At 33.2% G+C, this 8131-nt stretch overlaps 1 long non-coding RNA gene across 1 annotated transcript in view; it reads left to right on the top strand.

Annotated features, from left to right (window-relative positions):
* Window positions 1-8131, top strand: part of LOC127728368 (uncharacterized) — a 242517-nt gene that overhangs the window by 204003 nt on the left and 30383 nt on the right. The gene's annotated exons all lie outside the window — the stretch shown is intronic.

Consider the following 8131-nt stretch of genomic DNA (forward strand, 5'->3'; position numbering starts at 1 on the left):
GTCCACATTAAGGTCCAAAGTATCCAAAATTAAAGTTAGTTTGATTTTAACAAAAATTTAATTCTTGGGGTTCTTTGATATGCTAAATTTGAGTGTGTATTTAGATTTGGGATTCTGGGTCCTGTTATAAAATTGGTCCACATTGAGGTCCAAAGGGTCCAAAATTAAAGTTTGTTGGATTTCTTCAAAAAATTAACTCTTGCGGTTCTTAGATATGCAGATTCCAACCATTCATTTAGAATTTAATAGTATCTAATCAGAATCTAAATTTAGAGCTGTTAGAAATTTTAAGTTGCGTTATAATTAAAATAGATATATAGCACCATATTCTAATTTTAGAAATTATGTATAAATATAGTTTGAAATTTACTGTTCATTATTAGATATTTTGAAAAGGGTAAGTTTTATAGATATTTTTTAAAGACGCTGTATTAATGAGGAATGATATTTTCGAAATTGTTTTTTTTTTTTCATTTTTTTTTTCATTTCTTGGAGAACTTCATGGTAGGTTTGTTTGTTATTCTGTATAAATCAATTTTCAATGTTATATTTTTTTTTTTATGAAACAAACCCCTTTTAAAACTTAGCTAATATTGTCCATTAACAAATAAATAAATCAAATTCTTGATGTACTAAGATATTATGGTCCATTGATAAATAAATGAATTAAATTCTTGGTGTACTTGGATATGCTGAATCTAACCATGTATTTAGATTTCGGATATTGGACCATAATAGGTAAAATCTAATTTCAAAATTTTCAGTTCTTAGACCGCATTCGTTCTGTGACAGAAAACTATGATGTGTCAAATATTTAATCACAATCCAAGTTCAGAGCTGTATCAACCTTGAATGTAGTGTCCATACTTGCCCCAACTGTTCAGGGTTCGACCTCTGAGGTCGTATCCAGCTCCGCCTAGCGGTGCATTTTATTTTTTGAGGGGGGTAATATTTCTCATTAAATATTCTTCAAATAGTTTATCCGTAACGGTTATTTACTGTACTTTTGCTCTCATCCATTAACAGTAGTTTATATATATACTGCCCCTCTATTCGTATTGGAAATTAAGTACCAGTGGAAAGCATGATACTGTTATTGTAATAATGTATGAATAAGAGTATAATAAGACATTAGATAAGTGAAAATATAAGTTAAAAGGAATATTTACTAAAACACCAACAAAAGAGGGAGAGAGACAAAGGTGTCCATGTCCCAAGCCTGTGTGAAACGCAAATAAAACTCATCTGATTCAGCATTTTTTGTATATCTTATAATGAATTACCTGTAACAGGAGAGTAATCATGCAGAACCGATCCAGACTGCCAGTACTGATCAAAATTTCAAAAATGTGTGAAAGTATTTTCCGTCTGAGGCGCGTGTGGTATGGAACCCCTTTTCTTTTCTCTTTTTCGATTTTGAAGATTATTTAATGAATTTTCGTTAATATTTCAAATTGCCTTATTTTAAGTGTCCTAGCTTGTGCTTATACATATGACCTCGCGATAACAGATGTTTTCTATGGGCAGCATGTCATCTACTACTGCTATTGATCATTTGTATAAGAGAAAGAAGAGGGGCACCACATATACATTAGTTAATGTAGGATCATATAGGTGAGAGTAAGGATACATTCAATAACGCATGATAAGTTGAAATATTAAAGAAAATTTCCTGAAAAATCTAAAACACCAACAAAAGTAAAGAAAAAGGGTGGGTGCATACTTTATTATATTTCCAATGTTTTATATCAAGCCAATTTTGTAAACATAAAAGAGCCTTGATTGTACCAGGATTTGTCTTCATCTTATTTATGCACTACTGTCCATACTTGTCCTATAAGTTCAATTCAGCTGGTTAAACTGTTGAGATATATCATAACTGCTTTGCAGCCAAATAGAAATCTTTGCAGAAACATCTACAGCTCTTTTGATCAACAGGGCCAATGTTAAAACAGTGTTGACCTTTTCAAACTAAAGAGGTTGAACTTAAATGACCCTTCTGCAAATGACATTATTTCAGATGATTATGGAAATATTATACAATTATAGCCTTTGTGTGCGTTCGATACAAGGATATATCGACCCGGCTGAAAGAAGTATATGGACTGAGGACGAAGTCCGAGGTCGATATACTTGTTTAGATCGATATACCGGGCAACCCTCGTATCATTTCAAATTTCAATGACCTGTTGTTTGTACATCTACATAACTAATGTCATTTGAACAAAGTCTGAGGCATTAGCAAATTGACAGTACTTTATTCTTTGCTTGTAGCACAGATGCTTGGGTACATGACTTAAGATATTCTTTTTTTATTGTATGCACTGAATATTCATTTTTTTTATTTCTATACTTAAAACTACTTCTCTTACCTTGTTTTGGATGATTTATCCACTCTGATAAAATCTCTTCTGTTACTGCCCATACTTAAATACAACTGAATACAGAAGCTGACCGATATGTAAAGAACAAGAGGCTCCCAGTAGCCTGTATCGCTCACTGGGTAAACATTATGCCAATGTTCCTTCATTGCAATCAGTTATATAGTTATAAGTTATACAAACTTTCAAGGTCAATAACTCCTATAAGCGGTCAATTGACAAATTTGCAGAAGTTGGCTTATTTGTAGATCTTATTTAGCTTAACACTTTTGCTTATTACAATGTCTTTAACAACTGCAAACAACACTAAAACTAGAGGCTGTAAAGAGCCTGTGTCGCTCACATTGGTCTATGTGCATATTGAACAAAGGACACTCTCAAAGATGGTAGACGAGAATAGAATTCATGACAAAAATCTCTGTTTTGTTGATCTTGTATTGCTGATCATTTAGTCTGTTTAGTTTCTCTCTATCTTCTTTAATATTTGCTCAAAACACAAATGAGGGTAAAAAAAAATCCTCATTTAATGGCAATCACTCATTTTTGTGATTTGAAGTGTCTATTTATCTATTATAATTTTCATCATATAAGACAAAACGCAAAAATAATGGTAAAAATCGTAATTACAGGGCAATAACTCCAGTAAGGAGTTATCGGACAATTTCCTTCATATTGTCTTAATTGTAGATCTTGTCTTGCTAATCATTTTTGCTTATTAAAGCTTCTGTCTATCTATTATAATATTTAAGATATAAGGCAAACAGGCAAAATATTGGTAAAAACCTTGATCAAAGGGCAATAACTCTAGTAAGGAGTCGACTGACGATTTCGACCATGTAGACTTATTTGTAGAACTTGTCTTGCTGATCATTTTTGCAATTTAAAGTTACCTACCCATCAATTATAGTTTTCAAGATAATAGGCAAACATTTAAATAAACTGTTGACACAGAGATATGTCTCGCCTGTCACAATACAATTCAGAAAAAAGGCAATCTGATGGGCAGCAACATTGCTAATTAATTCAAAGTCGCTGGACAAACTAATTGGTAGGGCCTCGAAATGGTTGACAAACTGAGATGTACAGAAAACATTGTAACTTTATAGAAAATATTGTCTATTGTCATAAAACTTAACATTGAAAATATTAGTTCAACTTGATTGAAAGTAACTGGACCATGACCTAGGGGACAGGGCCTTAAAATAGTCGTCAAACTAATATGTACTGATAGTTATGCAACTTTATAGAAAACATCATTGATCTATCTCAAGTAGTTCATATCAAACTAACTTAAGCAGAAAACTTATCATTGAAAATTGCTAATTAATTGAAAGTCACTGAACCATGGCCTAGGAGGCAGGGCCCCAAAATAGTCGTCAAACTTATATGTACTGATAGCAATGCAAATACACGCAAAATATCATTGATCTATCACCAGTAGTTCCTATCAAACGAACTTAAGCAGAAAACTTTAACATTTAAAATGGCTAATTACTTCAAAGTCACTGGACCATGGCCTAGGGGGTAGCGCCTCAAAACAGATGTCAAACTGATATGTACTGATTGTAATGCAACTTCATACAAAATAACAATGATCTATCACAAGTTGTTCCTATCAAACTAACTTGAGCAGAAAACTTAAACAATTGTTGAAGCCGTTACCGGAAAAGAAATCCATATGTCTCGCTTTACGCGACTTTCTTCGCAGGCGAGACAAAAATGGTAAAATTTGTCATTTAAGGGCAATAACTCCTATAAGAAGTCGTCTGACCGTTTTGACTTATATGAACAATTGGTAGAGCTCAACATTCTGAACATTTTTGTTTTGTCAGATTTTCTCTATCCATAACGGTTTTCAAAATAAGAGACAAAACATGTATTTCCCTCCTTTGTTCTATTTTTAGCCATATCGGCCATCTTGGTTGGCAGGTGGGGTCATCGGACACATTTTTTAAACTACATACCCCAATAATGATTGTCGCCAAGTTTGGTTAAATTTTGCCAAGTAGTTTCAGAGGAGAAGATTTTTGTAAAATTTAACAGACAATGACGGACGACAACGACAGACGAAAGGACGCCGAGTGATTAGAAAAGCTCACGTAGCCCTGTGGTCCTGGTGAGATAAAAGGAAAATATGTCTTTTAAGGGTAATAACTCCTATAAGGGGTTAATTGACAATTCCTCAAAGTTGTTTATTGAAGATCATATTTTGTTGAACTTTTTTACTTTGGAAAGACTCTCTTCATAAACTATAATAATTTCCTTAAAAATGCAAAAAAGGTAAAACTCATCATTTGAAAGATATAACTCTATAAGGGGTCATTTGATGATTTTTATGACTTATTTGTAGATCTTATTGCTCTGTACATTTTTATTGTGTAAAAGTTCTCATTATCTAATGAAGTTTTCAAGATAATAACACACTAGAGCCTGTGTCGCTCACCTGCCTCTACTGTGGTTTTGGAAATCATGTTTAATAAGGTTAAAATCAGAATAAATAGTATTAAATACCCTATGATGATTGAGGCCAAGTTTGGTTTAATTTGGCCCAGTTGTTAAATTAAAAGCAGAAGATTTTTGAAAAAAGTTTACAAAAATTACCAAAAAAATGCAGAAAATGACTATAAGGACAATAACTCCAATAATTTGTCAATTGACGATTTTGGTCATGTTGAATTATTTGTAGATTTTACTTTGCTGAACATTATTGCTGTTTAAAATTTATCTTATCTAAAATATTATTCAAAATAACCAAAAAATGCAAAATTTCCTTAAAATTACCAATTCAGGGCAGCAACCCAACAAGGGGTTGTCTGATTTGTCTGAAAATGGTCAGATAGAATTAAACCTGATGAACATTTTTACCAAGTCAGATTTGCTCTTAATGCTTGAGTTTCCAAGATATAAGCCAAAAACTGTATTTCACCCCTATGTTGTATTTTTAGCCATGTTGGTTGGAAGGCAGGGTCATCAGACACATTGTTTAAACTAAATACCCTAATGATGATTGTGGCCAAGTTTTGTAAAATTTGTCTCAGTAGTTTCAGAGGAGAAGATTTTTGTAAAAGATTACAAAAATTTATGAAAAATTGTTAAAAATTGACTTTAAAGGGCAATAACTCCTTAAGGGGTCAATTGACAATTTTGGTCATGTTTGACTTATTTGTAGATCTTACTTAGCTGAACATTATTGCTGTTCACAGTTTATCTGTATCCATAATAATATTCAAGATAACCAAAAACTGCAAAATTTCCTTAAAATTACCAATTCAGGGGCAGCAACCCAACAACTGGTTGTATGATTCGTCTGAAAATTTCAGGGCAGATAGATCTTCACCTGATGAACATTTTTATCCCATGTCAGATTTGCTCTAAATGCTTTAGTTTCAGAGATAAAAGACATAAACTGTTATCACAGAGATATGTCTCTCTTTTTTGTAATTTTGATTATGCAAATGTTGAAATTAAAATGGCAATACTTAACAAGTTAGGCTAATATTCAAAGTCAATGAACCATGACTGAGGTACATGGCTAAACCATATCCATGTTAATGAGATGCGCCAATGCTAATACAACTGCATACCAAATATCATTGACTTATTATAAGTTGTTCCCTTTAAACAAACCTAAACACAAACACAAACAGTAACTTGTAAACTATGTAAAAGTTTCAAAGTCAATGAACCATGAAGAGGGGGTGGAGTTATATAATCTCCATGGAAACCATACTTACAAATGCCAATAAATTTGCATACCAAATATCATAGACTTAACATTAGCAGTTCATCTTAAACTGATCATATCACAAACTAATACATTAACTAAGCAAAAGTTTCAAAGTCAATAGGCCATGACTGAGGGGATGGGGCCAAATATTGTCCATTGAAATGAGATGTGCTAATGCTTATACAACTGAATACCAATTAACATTGGCCTACCACTAATGGTTCCCCTTGAACTGACCTAATCACAAACTAATACATGTTAACTAAGCAAAATTTTCAAAGTCAATAGACCATGACTAAGGGGGCTGAGCCAAATAATCTCCATGGAAATGAGATATACCAATGCTTATGCAACTGCATACCATATATCATTGACCTACCACTAATGGTTCCTCATAAACTGACCTAATCACAAACTAATACATGTAAAATAAGCAAAAGTTTCAAAGTCAATAGACCATGACTGAGGGGGCAGGGCCAATTAATCTCCATGGAAATGAAATGTGCCGATGTTAATACAACTGCATACCAAATATCATTGACCTACCACTAATGGTTCCCCATAAACTGACCTAATCACAAACCAATACATGTAAAATAAGCAAAAGTTTCAAAGTCAATAGACCATGACTGAGGGGGCAGGGCCAAATTATCTCCATGGAAATGAGATGTGCCAATACTAATACAACTGTATATCAAATATGATTGACCTACAACTTGTGGTTCACCACAAACTATACCTAATCACAAACTAATACAATGTTGACGCCGCCGCCACCATCAACAACGCCATAAAACAGCATACCTATGTCTTGCTTTTTGACTCCATCAAGCGGGACAAAAAACTGCATTTTACCCCTATGTTCTATTTTTAGCCATGTCGTCCAGGTTGGTTGGCAGGCTGGGTCATCGGACACATTTTTTTTAAACTAGATACCCTTATGATGATTGTGGCCAAGTTTGGTAAAATTTGTCTCAGTAGTTTCAGAGGAGAAGATTTTTGTAAAAGTTAACGACGGACACCAAGTGATGTGAAAAGCTCACTTTGCCCTTTGGGAAATTTACCAAAAAATTACATTTCAGGGGCAATAACTCTAAAATGAGTTGTCCAATTGTTCTTAAAATTCAACAGGAGATAGACCTGCTGATTAAATCAACCCAAGTCAGATATGATCTAACTGCTTTAGTTATATAAGTAAGCCTAAAATTCAGCAAAACCAAAAAATGACTCCTAAATGGATTGTCTGATTTTTCTGAAAACACAGTAGATAGACCTTGATTTGCTGATCATTTTTATCCACGTCAGATTTGCTCAAGATACATGTATAAGCCAAAAGCAATAGCTGCCATGTTAAATGATAGATCAAATCCCTAAACACATTTTTTAAAGTAGAAACCCTAAGGAAAATCCAGTTAAACTTTTGTAACTTTTGACCAAGTAGTTTTAGAGTAGATTTACAAATAAATGGGGAATGTGTCCATGGGACACAGATGATGCCCCCGCTTGTCTATCATATAAAGTTATAATGGGACATAACTGAAAAACAGTAATAGTGATGCTACCCAAATTTGTACTTGATCTGAGTTTTGTAGTAATAACAATTGTGTATAAGTTTCATAACATTTGGTTGAGGCAACCTTCAGTTAGAAAGAAACAAAAAATTCAGTAATTTTTCCATTTGTAAAGGGGCATAACTCTAGAACAATAAGAGTGACACCCCCAAAAAAACAAACTTGATCTGTATTTTGTAGTAATATTCATCGTGTATTAGTTTCATAACATTTGGTTGAGGCTAACTTAAGAGAACGGAAACAAAAAATTCAGCAATTTTTCACATTTGTAAAGGGGCATAACTCTAGAACGGCTCAAGTGACACCACCAATATTCCGAATTGATCTGTATTTTGTGGTAATAAGCATTGTGTATCAGCTTCATATCATTTGGTTGAGGCAAACTTAAGTTAGAGAACGGAAACAAAAAATTCAGCAATTTTTCCATTTGTAAAGGGGCATAACTCTAAAAC

This window comes from Mytilus californianus, unplaced genomic scaffold (assembly GCF_021869535.1).
Source record: "Mytilus californianus isolate M0D057914Y unplaced genomic scaffold, xbMytCali1.0.p SCAF_2, whole genome shotgun sequence".
Classification (NCBI taxonomy): Eukaryota; Metazoa; Mollusca; class Bivalvia; order Mytilida; family Mytilidae; genus Mytilus; species Mytilus californianus.